This window comes from Rhinolophus sinicus, chromosome 16 (genome assembly GCF_057876585.1).
Source record: "Rhinolophus sinicus isolate RSI-liver-muscle chromosome 16, RSI-T2T, whole genome shotgun sequence".
Classification (NCBI taxonomy): Eukaryota; Metazoa; Chordata; class Mammalia; order Chiroptera; family Rhinolophidae; genus Rhinolophus; species Rhinolophus sinicus.
Genome location: NC_142516.1, coordinates 64,719,173 through 64,736,802, shown reverse-complemented (window position 1 = coordinate 64,736,802; position 17,630 = coordinate 64,719,173). Strand labels below are relative to the sequence as shown.

The following is a 17,630-nucleotide window of genomic DNA, read 5'->3' as shown; positions in this document are numbered from 1 at the left end:
AATTATTAAATTTAACAGTGTACCAAATCATCTAAACTATCTCCATTTATAGACTTTTTTTTTTTTTTTTAATAGAATAGCCCCCATAGGTGGGGTTAAATCTGGAGGGCAGAGCAGGGACTGGAACTCAGCCCTTTAGATGTAAAATTTGACAGATTTTAAGGTTATCTTCTCTGTTTCAGATTTTCTCTCCTGTTAGCATGCAGTTACTCCACAATCCTTCAAATCTTAGGTAAATTACTCTTCTCTGGGGAAAGCCTCCAGGACTTTCAGACCCAGGTTTCACAGGGTTTTCTGGCCACAGCCTTTATGTGCTTCTCTGGTACAGCAGCCACCACATTTGTAATAATTAATTCTTTAATTTTGGTTATCCTGGCTCTCCTGCTGTTTATCTGACTCCAAAACACAGGAACTTTTTCTGTCTTGCTTTCTGCTCTATTCCCAGCGCTTGGCTCTTCGTGTATGCTTGGTAAATATTTGTTGAATCAGTGACAGTATAGTTGGTATAAATTATGCTTACTTAATATGTATACATATAGCTTTTCCCTTTTGCTAATTTTCGTGGAAAACATCTTCCAAAATAGCAGTTGTGTCTTTTTAAAAAATGACTACATATCTTCTGCTTGCATGTATTCCAAAAGATCTGATGCCTGGGTATCCAGATGTTATTCTTGTTTTTTTATTGTTGTTGTTTTTTTTTAACTTCAGCCTGTGAACGACAGCTATTATTTTGCTATTTTCCAGGCTTATAATTCCAGAACCCACAGCAGGAATAAGCAGACAGTAATGAATTTCTCCATAAACCTTACAATACGTTTCATCTTTGTTGGCGCAGAGAACAAGACCTGCGCCTTCTTGAAAAGCACAGGATCGTAGAGTGAGAGCTCTCAGAAATCATGTCATCTAACTCTCCCTTATTTTATATCTGATGAAACCAAGGGCACATGGAGTTTACCTGTCTTTGTCCAAAGTAAAATGACTAGTTGGACTGATTGTTTAGTTTGTGAGTAGGGTTGAGAACCTAGTCATCCGACTCCAAAATGGTAACTCTTTCTGCTACAAAACCTTTGTATTTGGCAGAAAGTAAGTTTTTCTGTTTACCCAAACTTCTTTAGGATATTCATGCATATCAAACATTCATGAATGACTGCTTCATAAACATGTAATTGATGCTCCCTCAGGCAGTGGGAATCCCAGATACCCAACATTTGATAGCACACAGGACTTCATCATACATAAATCAGGGAGAAGAGACGCTCAGCTTGATGAATGCAGTGTTTCAAAGGTGCAAAGTGATTTCGCAAAAGGCTCTGTAATAGTAAGGTTTCTTCTGGCCATCCCTGTAAGGGACTGAACTTTGAAACAGTTATCCCCCATCAAATAAACCCAGCCGTTTATTTGGAGGAGGAAAGTCAGAGAAGTTAAGGTCGAATGCCAAAGTAAAGAGGACTTCCACCTACCAGGGTGCTTCTTCCGCTTCTGCTCTGATGTAGAAACCCCCTGAGAGGCATCTTTCATCAAAACAGCTTGGAAATTGGGATGCCAACTTGAATGCCACACATTTCAACCAGTTAACCAGAGTTTGGTTTATTTTATGTTGATTTTTAATAACAGAAGTTAAAAGGGTCCCGTCGTTTTAAAGTACTCAGACACACACATTTGCAAGGCGTAGGAGCCAGCGTCCTTTACTTGCTTTCTTTAGGAACACAGATGTTCCAGAATACTTGTATTTATATCAGTATTTTAAAATGGACTCCTAAGTAAAGTATAACAACTTTATATTTTTGTGTAAAGTTATTTATAATTGATACAAAATAGGAAATCTTTCCAGTCAAGAATGATTCTCCAGGGGCCACATCCGAGTGAAACCCCCTCTTTCTGCCACAGGGGCCTTGGCCATCACATCACGGTGGATTCAGGACAGGGTAAACCAGCCACAGTGCCTCCCCCGTCCTCAGCCTTCAGCCTTTAGCAGGAAAACAAGCAGTGGTCACGCCAGACAGGCCAGGCCAGTCCGGACTCGGTCAGGGTGGGACCACCCGACGAAATGAGAAGATGCTCTCCCCTTCCTCTGTTTGCAAGGCTGTACGGTTTCCTGCTCAAAGCAGTTTGCAGTCATGGCTCCAGCCTTCTGGAAACAGAGCTCACTGATGAAAATGACGCCAACGTGTCTCAGTTTTTCAGAGTGGGCAAAGTGAATAGGAACTGCATTTCCTAAGTGATATTCCAGGCATGTCCGTCAGGCAGTTCTTGTAAAAATACAGTGGACTCAAGAATTCCCCAGGAGTTTGTTTAAAAATGCAGATTCTTGAGCCCTTCCCTAGACTGAGCCAGACTTGCTGGCAGTCCAGGAATCGGGATCTTCAAACAAACATCCCAGATGATTCTAAGACTCCTGGGTGCTGTGGAATTGATGAGCCTGTTCTTCACCTGGCAGCCGAGGAGGTTGGTTTGGATTAGGTATAGGCTGGATTTAAGTTTATTGCAGTTCCGTTTAGAAAGGTGCTTCCTGAAGGCCAAATACAGGGTCACATTTATTATGATGAATTATTTGTTCAAAAATGTTTTTTTCCAAAACATGAGGTTTTGTGGGGTGGCTGGCAGATGTTGTAGGGTCTGTAGCCATGCACCTGCCAGCCCAGGTTCTCCAGGGCGGCTATTGTTGTCCTCTCTTTGGCTTGCTGCCTGTGGACACCTTTTGTTTTCACAGCTACCTGGAGGCCGGAATGCTTGGAGAGGAGCAGGCAGTGCTAGCCATCTCAATCTCTTTATTTAAAAGTAGAGTCCATCAAGTTCTCTTTGGGTTTTCCTTAGTCACCAACATAGATTGTCCCTCTACCCAATTATTTTCCATGTATTGTTTCTTGATGCAAGTTAAGAAATGGAAAGAAGCCCTGACGATAGAAAGTGTGACTTTTCCCATGACTTTCTTCTCAGGCCTTACTCTCTCCCTACTATGGTTTCTTGCTAATAGATTTTTCTGTCTTGGAAACACAAAGGCTGAGGCCATGAGGAAAGGCCAGGGTGGAATTTTTCCTAATTGTAATACCCTTGCTAGTCTTTCTCTCTCGTAACTGAGTTGATTTACAGAGTTTTTATAGTCCCTATTCTGTTTTCACTAGCCATCTTTCTCTAGGAGGGGACAAATGTGAGACATAGGTGTTTTTTGTTCGGTTCCTTCAATTAAACAGTTGCCTGACATAGGTAATGGGAAGCATCTATTTATAAAGATGTGGGTTTGAGTTTATACAATAAAAATCCGTACGAGGGGGAAGATTAGGGTAGTTGCAGTAATTATTGTGGTAGTGTTACTCACCAGTGATGATATTAGCAAAAACTATGTGTCAAACAGTGTTTTCAGGGTTTTGAATGTATTAACTTACTCATTTTTTTACAAAACCTCAACCAGTAATGTTGATTATAATCCCCATTTTATAGATGAGGAAACTGGACCACAGAGAGATTAAGTAATTAGCTTAAGTTCGTCAGGGGAAGAGCCAGAATTTGAAACCAGGTAACCCGTACCTAGGTATCGTGCTGTCAACCCCATTGTATTATTCTATCCTCTTACCAAATTAGCAGTTTACAGCTTCTGACCCAGAGCTGGACTTTAAAGGGAGAATGGTGGAATTTCGAGGGGGCTGGGTCTGTCTTCCTGGCATATGAACAGGGGCTAGGAGGTGGGAAAGTGCAAAGCCTGTGGAGGAAGTGGTGTTCCTGAGACTCGACTGCAGGTACAAACTGCTGAGCTGTTTAGTGAAAGGCGGGAAAGGTAGCTCGGATTGAGAATCGCTGGATGCAGACCGACTGCTACCCATGTAGCTCCGTGGCCTTTAGATCTTGTGCCAAGAGCTCAACTTTCATCATCAGTTTAGATTGTTTCAAAAGATATCATTTCAGGCATATAGTGAAAATTCACATTTAAGAATAAACCTTTTACACGCTACCATCAACTGTAGTTGATTTTCATTGTAGCCATCATTCATTTAAAAATAAAGTGAGCAAGTTCTTTACTTGGAAACTTATCTTTTGCTGTTAAACTTGAACTCTTTTTGATTCCTCTTCCCCCAAAATTTTTATTCTAATACATGTTCATGTTTCAGAGTCTTTTGTTGCTTGTCGTGTCATATTCATATAATAAACATGTATAAAAACTTAAAGTTAAAAATGTCTTATGCCTGTAAGTGTTATCACTTCAAAAGTCATTGTTAAACATTTCAGTTATTAGTAGAACAGATTTGATTAAACTAATGATTATAATGCAGATTCTGTTAAGTGATTAATAAAATTAAAAAGTAAATATGCATCACTTAAAAAATTTCTCTTTTACAAGTATGTGGGTGCTTTTTCCTTCCCGTATTCATTTTTTAGTAGATGATAAAAGATTTGGCATCACTTGTATTTTCTGTGTATCTTTTTTATACATGCAGGTACTGAAAAAACATATTTTCCAAAGATGAAAAAGGAAGGAGTAATATAGCAAAGACATCCAATTTTTTGGATACTTTCTGAAATCACGTGGCAAAACTCACATAATGATCTGTCATCGAACATTTTTATTGATTGGCTGATGGCTCAAAGATTGGATCCTCTAATTTTGTTTGACGCAATCTGACTTGCAAAGTCATTTGTTTTGCTTTCAGATGCCTTTATTTCTTATACTTTTCTTTCTACCAAGACCATTGTGTATCCTGTGGTTCTGTCTTTGGTGTCTTGGAGGTTTTATGCCCCTGGTGAGACGTGGGTGTGGCTGAGAAGGGCACTCACTTGAGGAAGTGAGAAAAGGGTGACATTCTCAGGCATGTCATTGTTAGGAAAGCAGGCAGAAGGAAGTTGAAGACGGAGAAATTTCTTTCTTTTAGAACACTTTTCATATATCCTACAGGGCACACATAACCCCGTTTAAAGACCATTGCTGTAGAATGTATGTACCAGTGAGATTTTAAGTTTTAGATTTCCCCAGCTCTGTGTGTTCAAGAATTCAGTTTTAGCTTCTATAAGTGTAGCTTGGGGGCTTATGTACATCCAGACTTACACAGGAAACGGATTTTTAAACCAAAATGCTATTTTCAGAATGAAAATAAGCCAGAGAATCCAGCTTATGTTTAGATTAAGAAGATGATTTGTGGGGTCAGTTAGATGACCTTTAGGAGGAGGCGGGCAGAAGACTGGTCTGGCAGCTTGGGGGAGGGGTTGATGGAAATGGCCGCCACCATAGGCTTTCTCGTCCTTATTTAGTTCCACAAAACCTTAATTCCCTGTGAGCTTACTCTTTGGCTTCGTTCTAGTTAGTTCTTTGAATTAGTTAGAAGGAATAATTGAAATTATACATTTATCTTAGGCATTTTAAATGAATACATAAATATACTCCATTCTCCAGTATCCTGAGGAAAGATCTTTTTTTTTTTCTTTAAATATTGGTCCACTGTTGGAATTCTGAGTGTTTTCTCTTGCATTAACCATAACCTGATATATCATCCATTTAAAAAGTGGAGCAAGAATTTGAAACTCTGTGATCTGAGGTTAGAATCTTTCCAGATTAAAATTATATTTTCTTCCATTCTTAAATCCTCTTTCCACAGTTGGTCTGGCAAATATTAATGTAGGTGCTCCCTTTCATTGAGTGTTTGCAAAGCATTTGCTTTAGTTTTACTCATTTCATTTGTTTACCAGACAATAAATTACACAATTATGATTATAAGTGCAAATAGCCACCCGCCCCCCCCCCAACCCCCACAGACTAGGGAATAAACGAAATGTCTTGTACTAAGTGCATTATTATGGGAGAGGTACATAGTAGCTGTGAGCATGTACTATTTGGAGGGCATCACCTGTGTGTTTTATAGAGGGAGAGTAGGTACCCTTATCAGAGTGAAGGAAGTGAAATCAGTTAAGAGTTTACGATATATATAATTAGCTTTGTTTTACTGAAGTCTGTTTTATGGAGAGTTTGTCCAATAAATAAGAATCTTTCATTGGTTTTCTTTTCTATTGCATGTAATATCAGCTATAGTGAATGTATTTTATTCATATCATGCATTTTTGGTGTTCAGTAATTTTTGAAATGAGCTTGAAGGAGGGAGTTGCTTGAATGTAGAACTTGGTTTTTCTGACTGTACTAGAAGCTTTCCTTTGTCAGAAAGGAGTAGCGAAATTTGTAACAACTTTCATTGGTTTATATTCTTCCAGGATATGAATTTTCTTAAATAATAGGGAACAGAGGTCTTTAAAAAATTGTTAACTGACTTTTTTTTTTCCAAAGGTGAAATGAAAGCAGTACTGTACAGGAAATTAAATTTTGGAGTAAGGAAGTGAAATTGGTCTGATTGAAATCATTAATGTCCCTTTAATGAGGGGTTGTATGAAAAATGTTAGGCAGAAAGTGTGATGCCAGTTAAAAATCATAAATGTGAAATTTATTTCGTTTGAACAAACAGTATTAGAACTGAAGAGAAGGGAAAAGGAACATTTTTGTGTGGGAGAAATTAGTTGTCATTCTCAAGGGTTATGGCAAGCTGCTGGACCATTACAATTGATTTACTTTCCTCCAAAGAGAAATACTTGATTCAGAGATTTGTGATATTAGTTTGTAAAATTTTCCACAAGTTAGAATTTAGTATTCTGGAGACGTTTTCTTTTGCCAGCAGTGTTGTGAGTGTCTGTATTTGCGTGTTATAAGTTTAAAAAATACTACTTGTTTCCTGTCTTCCAGAGTTAGGAAAGCATTTGTCGTAGTTCTAAAAACTTAGTTACATATTCAAGCTCCTGTTTGTTTCCTGTCTTCTAGATCTGTCAGATAAGAGTGTTTAAAAGGTCAAGTCATTTAACCAGCTTCATTGAGAAAGTGCCAGTGAAGACTGGCATTAATATTTGGAGTAGAATTTTTGATCAGAGGCAAGGGATCAACTTCACTTCCCTAGGGAGGCCAGTAAAGAGCAGAATCCCACATAGCATCGTTCATGCTAAGCACAGTGGCGGGTCCTAGTAGGTGCTTGGCATTTGTTGTTGAGTGAGTGTTATGCGTGAATTGAGACCAGCTGGAGTGGGTGAGCTCCGTGAGTAGAGGAATTCTCTAGTAGAGGACTCCCACTTTTTTCAGGGCACCTAACACCGTGCCTGGTAAAGGGTGCTCAGCCACCCTTTGTTGTGAATAAGGTATGTTTAGGCAGGAGGACTGCCCCCTCCTTGTGGATGTGAATATAAGCTCTTCTCAGTATTTTGGAGGAAGAAATAGCCAAAATGACAGATTTCTGTCTCTCTCTCTCTCTCTCTCTCTCTCTCTCTCTCTCTCAATGAAACTTTTCTACAGAGTTACACTTAGTGTTGATAATTGAGGGCTTTTTAAAGTGGCATTTAAAACTACTCTGAGATTTTTTTATCCATAAAACAAGGATTTACTTCTGGATTCTGACCTCTGGTGGTGAAGAAATAACACCCATTACTCACAATAAAAGGTCAGATTCTCAGATTTTCTCTGGTACTTTCTGGATGTCCAATACAAAGGAGGTCTTTATTAGAATATTTTTGTGTGTGTTTTTCAAATTTTGTTTGTTTTTTTTAAAAAACTTTATTTTTCAGCTTGCAGCTTTTTAGTAAACCTATAATAACCTTTAACATACACCTTTTTTAAAATAAGGCTTATTACTGAAACTGGTTTTGTCTTTGGGATCTTGCCAGGTGAGAAAAGGTAGGTTCTATGTGAGATTTTTTTTTTTTTTAATATCTAATGCAATCTTGCATTTGACTTCTTCAACTTTCTATTAAAACTATAAAGTAAATTTAAGGTGTATTTGGATAACAATTGAACTGTCACTCAATATATACATTAGTATATTACTTGTGAAGAGTGCCATGGTAGGCTGTTTTGGGTCCTTAAAAACAAAAGCTTCCCAGAAACTCAAAGCTTTGTCTTAATGTTGCACCAGGTAGGTACTGGGCTGGTAGGTTCTGTTGTCATCCCTTTCACTCTCAGAGCCTCTCTTTTCCTCCTTTTAACCCCGGTAAGAACTGGAGTGGGAGCTGGCCTTAGCAGCTGGAGTGTAGCTGCTAGCCGTGCTGGAGGTAAGAAGTGGTTGCAATGTAAAGGTTGCTTTGCTTCATATGAGTGATATATATGGGTCTTCATTAAAAAAACATTTCTGTTTTTGGAGTTTGGTAGCTTAGAAAATGAAAAGCACAATTTTTTTTCTTTTTAAAGGAAGCACTTGCTACCTGGCATCTGAACTCGACCTTGGATCTTCTGGGTGGTCTTCTGCAACTTGCTTAACCTTATTTTTCCTGTGTTAAATAGGATTAACAATGCTTCCTCTTCTAGAGTGTTGTAAGAAGGCTCTGATATGACTGTAAAGTTCTTTGCAAATAAGACTTCAAGTAATAAAGAAAACTCTTAAAACATCTTTGCTTCTGTTGCTTACTGTGCTCCTACAGTATGCTTCTGAGAATTGGTCAGAGTTCTGTAAAAGGAAGGTGGTTACAGTGTGTCAGGAAAAAAACATGAGAAATAAGTAATCCATAAACTTTACAGTCATAAGGGGATCTGGGTGGGCGGGTCTGGTGACTTGGCAACTGAGAGAGGAAAGCAAGTGTAATTGTTGATTTTATCAGAGCAGGTTTGTGTGTTTGTATGTGCACACAGGGGGATGGGGATCAAATATAGACTTAACAATGAACAATTTCAGGAGGTTCCCAGCGTCTACTGCTACATAAATCCTAGGTAATGCTACCCTGTCTACAGGGCATGGTATTGATGCGCAATTAAAAAAAAATCAAATTATGTCAAAATAGAGGTTGTAATAAACAAATACGTGGTTTGCTTCCTATCATAGAATTTATGTTTTGGGAACTCTAGGTAAATAATTTGTATTATCACTGGGAGTTTATGAAAAATTGATTTTAGTATAATTAACTCTGTGTTGAATATTGAAATCAGAAACTGTGTTATCTTGGTCACTAAGCAAGTTTATTTCTGTCTGATTTTGGAGTTACAGAACTTTCAGCTTTGAAGGTTGCTTTCGGTTTTTTTTAAATTGAAACGTCACAGGAAAGGCTTGTTCTTAAATTCATGACAATTCATGACCAATCTGGAGAATTGATAGGACCCAAATTAGATCCCCTTAATTGGAAGATATTTCTTCTGGACTTTTTCCAGGGAATGAAGTTCCATGTAATAATTTACCAAAAGAGAATTGAAAAAAGGAAATCTCACTTTGGGGGGCAGGAGGCAAAGCGGGCTGGGTGGGCAGAGTGCTTTCAAAGCAGTCTTTGCTTTGTAGAATGCATTGGTTTAAAGAGTTGGCATGGGCCATAAAAAGAAGCTCGGTCAGTTATCAAGTATGGGAGTACCTAAGAAATTAGACCAGGCATGTTGGGGAGCCTGGAAATACACTCAAGGATCAGGGAGGTTCTTCTTTGCCCTCATATCTGCTGGCTGCTAAAGCCATTTGGAAGTTTTAGCTAAGATGTTGATTTATGTTTCTTTACCTATTAAATTTTTGTGAGTTTTTTTTTTTCCTCAACAGTATCAGTCATTTAGAGGAGACTTTTAAACATACCATACAAACTTTAACATATTAGGTAAATGATATATGTAAAAGTATGTGTGTGGTTAAAAAGATGGCACCCACAGGAGGACATCTAAGTGGAGGAAGAGAGGGAGTTATGTAATATGAAGCTGGTTAAACACACATCTCTGATTTAGGAAAGGCTGTATATCTAGGTCCTGTTTTTTTCTTTTTTTACTTCCACTTGGGTACCTCATTACTTATAAGCCACCTCCCTCTTAAAGTGTTTTGAGCTTTGGGGGCAAATAAGAGTAGTAAAACTTGAAATAGTCAGTTGGCAATTTGTTATCAGCCCTGATACATGGGATTGGAACTATTGTCTAAAGTGGAATCACAAGGTTTTGAATTGTAGATGAGATTTCAATGCACGCTCCGTGGTCCCATTACTCAGAGGGGTTTGGAGTTGGTGAGATTGGGAGCAAGTCCTTGGTCACCAGTCCCGTAGCTCACTGGTCAGCCCTGCGATTCCTGGTGTGATCAACATTCAGTTATATGAAATCCCCAGGGGTGGGGAGGGCGGTGGAGTAGGAATTCCCTAATTTGGTTGTGTTAGCAACATTCTGGAGGCAGAATTCCTATGTGCTAGAAAGAGAGACAAAGTCACATTGGAAAGATCTCTGGGCATCTTTGGGGAGCAAGAGTGAGAAGAAGCTCCCATGTACTTATATTTCTGTGTGTGTAGGATTTGAAGGTCCGAGTCGTGGTCTTACCGTTTTTCTCAAACCAGCCAAAGTGAATTTGGTAGTCTTGGGCGTACTTTGTAATGGTTAAAAGTACAGTAGTACCTCGGTTTTCAAACGTCTCTGTTGACGAACATTTTGGTTTCCGAATGCCATAAACCCAGAAGTAAATGCTTCAGTTTTCGAACACGCCTCGGAAGTCGAACACGTCGGCTTCCGCTGAGTGCAAGATCCTGAGGCCTAGCTGTCGGCTGTTTTCGAGCGTTTCAGAACTAGAACGGTCTTCTAGAACAGATTACGTTAGAAAACCGAGGTACCACTGCATGTTGCGTGGAGCCAAACTGTTTCAGTTCAAATCTCAGGTGTTCTGCCAATCACCTGTGTGACCTTTGTTCATTAATTGCGCTTTCCTTACTTTCCTCATCTTCAAAATGGGGATCATAAAATATTTAAAAAGTTATTATACAGATTAAACAATATATGTCAAATATATGTAATACCGTGTATGCTTAGAACAATTGCTGGCACAGAGTGAGTGACATACTTGTTAGCTATTATTGTTATTATTCCTACTACTATTAATTACCTGGGATTCTTTAGAGTTAGTCATTGTTACTATTATAAACCATACTGAGTTGGTAACAGAGATGGTATTTCTTTCTAGAGAAAGTAAAGCCTGTTGTCAGTTTTATCTTTGAGTCCAGTGTTTGGTCCACGCACATTAGAGTTGTTTGCCTTCTTTCTTTTCTGAAGTTTCCAAGGAACCGCCCATAATTTCTTGGTGATTTGAGTGGTTTAGGTCTTGTCTAATAAAGGTAATATTCAGAACACTCTGTTAAATTGTATTATTTTTTGTTAACGTCTGTGAGTAAAATGAGCGTGCTGGTCAGTGTGAGCAGATTGACATTCCCGACAGATACTGTTGTCCAAGGATAACTTTCAGAGACATTCAGGTGAATAGTTTACCCCTTTGCATTGTGTTCTGCCCTTTGCTCAGCCTGCTGCATGGAACCTTCAGGAAACATTACACCTGGGACAGAGATTGGCCCATTTCAAACGGATGTTAGGGCAATATCACATGATCAGGGCAAGCATGTTGTACCTTTCGTTTTTCCAACAGTTAATTATTACAATTAAAATCCATTTATTGTAAATACACCAATGGGATATCAAATCTAATCTGCCGTGTAGCACCCCTCTGGATGATTTACACTTTTTATTTACTATTTTTCAAACTTTAGATGCTGATGATGGCTTTCTAGGAAACAAAAACACATGGGCAGCCAGTGGACTCAGTTGGTTAGAGCACAGTGCTCATAACACCAGGGTCACTGATTCGATTCCCACATGGGCCAGTGAGCTGCGCCGTCCACAACTAGATTGAAAACAACGACTTGACTTGGAGCTGAGCTGCGCCCTACACAACTAAATTGAAAACAACGACTTGACTTGGAGCTGATGGGTCCTGGAAAAACACACTGTTCCCCAATAAAAAACAAAACAACAAAACAAAAAACATCTTCCCTGGGGAGGAGGAACTCTTGGCTAATCTTGGGCTGTACCAGTTAGATGCCATAAGAGCAGTCATAAATGGATGTCCTAGAACAAGAGGGGAGTGAAGACTAATGAGATAGACGTTCCTGTTAGATAAATGCTGTCCCGTATGGTGAAATGTGGCTAAACTCAAGGGCTGATTTTACATTTTATGTAATTTAAATTTAAATCAGGCTTGATTCAATTATTGGAAACTTATGCATATATTTAAAACAACTTGAGTATGTAAATTTTTTGAACTCTAGATCCTTGTCAAATAATTCTAATAGTAAAAATTTAGCATCTTAATTGAGATGTGCGATAGATGTAAAATAAACACTGGATTCTAAGGAGTTGGTATGAGTATAGAATATAAAATATGTCAATCTTTGCATATTAATTACGTTGGAAATATTTTAGATTTATTAGGTTGATAAAATATAATATTAATTTCACCAGTATCTTTACTTTTTAAAAAATATGGCTACAAGAACACTTTAAATTACAGGTGTAGTTTGTGTTCTATTTCTTCTGGGTAGCATTGTGCTAGGCTGTCATTCCGAAATCTATGTCTTTGGAAGCTTTTTGATACACTCCTGTGTTCCTGTGTGTTGTGTATTGGGGGACCATATTCTGGAAGATTTCTGGACAAATAAAAATCATCTGGAAATAAGACAACTGCTTAATATTTATTGACTATGAAAAACAAGCCTCAAGCCTGTCCTTTTTATAATTTTAAATGAGTGTTTTATAAGTGGATTTGCTGCCGAGGTTGATTTATATCTAATAGGGTTAAAGAGACATGACTGAAATAGGAGACTGTTAGTAAGACTTTATGTGTAGATAAAATACTCCTATAGTATATTCCTTTTTTTTGGACACACACACACACACACACACACACACACACACACACACACATTTCACCCTTCCGACAGTTTCCAAGTGTACAGTACAGTTTTGCCAACCGCGTGTACATTGTTTTGTAACAGATCCCAGAACCCTCTCCAGCCGCATCCTATGTGACTGGAACCCTGCACCCGCCTAACAGTAACTCCCGTCTCCTACTCCCTCCAGCCCTTGGCAACCGCCATTTTATTTCCTGTTTCCATTAGTGTGACTAGATACCTCAAGGAATCAAGCAGTATTTGTCTTTCTGTGACTGGCTTATTTCACTTATAATGAACCCAAGATTCACCCATGTTATATAGCATTTGATAGGATTTCCTTCCTTTTAAAGGATGAATAATTCCATTGTATCTATATGCCCCATTTTTTTTTAATCCATTCTTCAATCCTTCGGCATTCAGTTTGCTTCTACCTCTCCGCTGTTGTGAGTCATGCTGCAATGAACGTGGGTGTGCAGATAGCTCTTTGAGGTCCTGTTTTCAATTCTTTTAGATGTATACCTAAAGTGGGATTGCTGGATCATATGATAGATCTATTTTAAATTTTTTGAGGAACTGTTTTCCATGCTGCCTGCACCATTTTACATCTCCACACACAGTGAACAAGGGTTCTAATTTCTCCATATCCTTGCTGACATGTATTATTTTCTTTTTTTCTGATAGTGGCCATTCTGCTAGGTGTAAGATGATGGCTCATTGTGGTTTTGATTTAGATTTTTCCTGTTGAGCAACTTTTCAGTCTAGTTGTTGAACATTTGTGTATATCTTCATTGGAGAAATGTCTATTCAAATTCTTTGCCCCTTTTTAATCGGGTTATTTGGTTGTTTTTTAACTGAGTTATAGGAGTTTTTAAAAAATGAATTCTGAATATTAACCTTTTATCAGATACATGGTTTGCGAATAGTTTTTTCCATTCCGTTGGTTGCCTTTTCATTTTGTTGATTGTTTCCTTTGCTGTGAAGAAGTGTTAAAATTTGATATTGTCACATCTGTCCAGTTTTTGTTTTGTTGCCTGTGCGTTTGGTGTTGCATCAAAGAAATCCTTGCCAAATTCAGTGCCCTGAGACTTTTCCCCTATGTTTTCTTCTAGGTGTTTAATAGTTTCAGGTCTTACATTTAAGTCTTTACTCCATTTTGAGTTAACTTTTATATGTGATGTTTCTTTTGCATTTGGATATCTAGGTTTCCCAGTACCGTTTGTTGCAGAGACTATCCTTTCCCCTGTGTGGTCTTGAGACTCTTGTCAAAGATCATTTGACCATATACCTGAAGGTTTTTTCTGGACTCTTTGGTCTGTTCCATTGGTTTGTATGTCTGTCTTTAAGCCTATACCAAATACTTTTGATTACTTTTTTGTACCAATTTTTAAAAAGCACTGGTTTCATTCATCTTTTTAAGGATCTGACTAGGGTTGTTTAGAAAACTCTATTGACAAAGCCTTCTCTAATTCTTTATAGTTTATAACTTTTTGCATTTTTGTATTCAATATCTCTTTCTCGGAGGTGTAAGGGAATTTCTTCTCAAGCATGTTTGGAACAACTGGGGTATGTGAATCTACTTTGTCAAGGGGGTGAGGGAATGGCAGATGATAAGAATTTAGTTAGGAACGTTTGCCTCCTCAGGTATTCCTGATCTTCAGATGGAGGTAGAAAGGCAAGGAAGGGGCTGGGATTGTTTAATACAGCTCTAGAAACAAGGGTAAGACGGAAGCCAGATTGCCTGGGTTTGAATCTCAGCTATACTACTTAAGTACTTAGCTGTAAATTCTGGGCAAATAATTTCACTTCTCTGTTTTAGTTTCCTCATCTCTAAAATGAAGTTAATGTTAAAAGCTACCTCACAAGAATGTTCTGAGGGATAAGTGAATTAAAAACAGAGCCTGGCTCATATTAAATGCTGTATAAGTGTGTGTGTTTATTACTTTAAATAGTCAAAGTAAAAACTAAAACATTAGCTAAATTCTTGGGTTCTGAGAAGGCCAACCTTTCTTGTTCCATCAGAAATAATGAGCAAATGGGGCACATATTATTTCTGTCCTGAAGAACTCTTACCACCCAGTTGGAGTAATAGGAGATTATACATTGATAGGTCAGGGGAGGTTTCCAAATCTTTTAATGATTATATGAACATTGCATTTATATTAAGGGATATTATAAATGCTGCCATGTAGTTTATCATTTGTCTTCTGGCTTGCAATTAGTTTTTTTAAATGTATGTATAAAACTAGGGTAAGATGAAGATTAATGCATTTGAACAGCATAAACCATGATGACGCTTTGATATTGGAGTGCTTATAATATGCCGTGACTGTCAAATAAATTCTGCGACTTAGACTTTATTTTCACATTGCAATAAATCATCTGAAAGATCAGAAGTTTATACATTTAGTGGTTAGTGCTTTTAAATTTCATCTTCTTGGTGCTTTAATTACATTTAACTTTTATAACTTGTGTTGCTTTATATTTGAATTATGCCAATATTTGAAAAATAAACATGAAATTCACATTGGAACCTAGGATTTGTTTGAGATGTATATATATTCAGTGGCAGGACTCCCCTGCCTCCGGTCCCCTTTAAAAGCTATAGATGAATAATAATAATAAAAAAATCTCAAGTGTTCTTTTCTTAGGAAAATCATGCCTTAGAACTTAGGATTTAAGATGTTTGTGAATGGTGCGATGATCATCTCTAGGGAAGTAAGCACATTCTTCAGATAAGAAAGTGTATCTAAAATATATGTTCTTGTACACAAGGAATGTCACACATAGTTTCCTCTATGCTGTATACTTCTCTAACATGTTAAAAATCACTCCGCCCTCACTCCAGACAAATGGAATATTTGCACTTTTGCAGCAAACGCCTCTGAAATCAAGGGAGACACACCTGTGTACAGCGCCAGTCTTCTGTTGAGTCTTAGCAATTTCTTGCCCAGCTGTAATAACACTGAGTGCTTCACTGTTTTTTCCAAGCCATTTTGGAATGCAGTATTTTTAATATCTGCAATTAAGTGAAAGGTAAGTGTACGTAAATGTGTATGTCGAACACCTCATATATGGCCTTAAATAATTGGCTACTTAGTGGCTTCCCATCTATAGCTTTACAGCTGGCCATGCAGGACATGGCTCGTGGATGTTTGTGTGGCTGAAACCCTGGTTGTAAGTGAAGAACCAGATGGTTGTTCTTCATTGGGGCTGCCGATCTTAGATGTTCTACAAAGCTGCTCCTGTCTATAAATGTAGCGTTTACATTTTCTGCACAGTATGTGCCTGTTGGCCGTGTTTTTGTTTTTCTAGTTAAACAGCCACTACCTGCTGGAGGAGTCATATACCCAAGCCCAGAAGAAAGAACCTTGTCTGGATAGTTTACGATAATTTTGTAATTAAAAAAAAAAAAAAAGCACACAGTTGATTTTATTAAACAACACAAAACAGGTCCACCTAGAAAACATTACCCTTCAGGAAGACTCATCAGCATTCAAGAGCAAATTTAAAATTGGAGGCGCTTTCACTAAAATGTTGTGCAAGCAGGAAGTAGGGTTTCGCTGTCTTGCCTGTGGTATTACCCTCCCCTTTACTCCGCTTTTTCTTCTAACCTAGTTGTGGCTCCCGTGGTTCAGTAGACTGTTTCAAAAGAACCATAGGGATAGAGGATTTTCAGTTTATCACCTAGCACAGTGGTTTTTTTAAATGAAATTCTCATGGTTAAGGGGGTTGGAAGAAAGGGTTGGATAAACACAGTGTATCCTTTCTGCCCAAGTGATAGCCATCAAACTCTAGAGTCAGAAATGTCTTTTTCATGATGAAATGCTTTCTTCCTTTATCAGTGTCTGTACTGCCCAAACCTGGGACACTGCTTATTCCCCAGGACATGGCATGAACCACAAGTGTGAACTGTGCCCCAGCTGTAGGGGAGATTCTACAGAGGCGTTTTCCAGTCTCTGTTCTGTTATGCGTTTATCCACTGCTGTTCAGTTAAAAAAAAAGATCCTAGTAGTATATTGCTCTTTACATGGCTGAATTAATGACAAAGCACAGATTTCTGTCTCTTTGATTTTTTATCTAATGGATTGATTGGCTCTTTGCCTGCTGGACTACATTAAGAAAAAAAAAAATCCGCCTTTAAAAATTACAGTCAGAAATCTACCTGTGATGGACTTTTAAAAGCTGTTTTATATTTAATAAGTGCAGGAGGTCCTTGGAAGTTTGAGGCATTTTCCCCTCTGTACCACAGCGCCCTGTTTAGTAATAGAAACACACAGCCCTGTCTGCCTGCCTCTCGATGGAGTCTCCTTGGGCCTCATGTATACCTTGCTCAGATTTTTCTAGCTGGGCTACAGAGGGGCATCCTCCCACTTCTGTTGGTTTTTAAGACTTGCCAGTGGCAACCGGTTTTTGAGCACACGGCAGTGTCTTTGAGATGGGGAACGTGTAGGAGTGGAGAGGATCAGCTAATCCGGCCTCCTGGACTAGACTGAATGTTTCGTGAGCACCTCTGCTAGAGCCTGCTGCTCTGCCACCCTTCGGTACCTATCGCAATCCGAAATGCACTTCTTGTAGTCTCTTCCTGCAGAGTAAATGTGGTTTTCTTTCAGGAACTATTTTGTCTCTCATTACTCACGTATTTTATGATGGATTTTTGTGGATGTGCATTTCCTTCCTCCTCTTGGTTTCTATTAAAAATACGTTGTGTCTAAGAAAACCTCGCAGCCTCTGGCCTCCTTGGCACCAGAGTGTGCAGGCGTAGATCTGATTCACTGTGCTGTTGCTGAGTATCTTTCCTCATATTTCTGTGGCTGTGAAAAATGTAGTACGTGGATTTTAGAATACGCATTCTTGTTTGCGTACACCATGAGTAGTGTCTGGTTTTAACTTTTTCTTTTTTCCCTAGTTTTGTGAATGCTTGCAGGTTGAGTACGCTTATTGAGAGGGCTCTTCAGAAAACTGTGTAT

The 17,630-nt window shown here is 38.5% G+C and overlaps 1 protein-coding gene across 1 annotated transcript in view; it reads left to right on the top strand.

Annotated features, from left to right (window-relative positions):
- Nucleotides 1-17,630, top strand: part of MLLT3 (MLLT3 super elongation complex subunit) — a 261,393-nt gene that overhangs the window by 52,328 nt on the left and 191,435 nt on the right. The window lies entirely within an intron of this gene.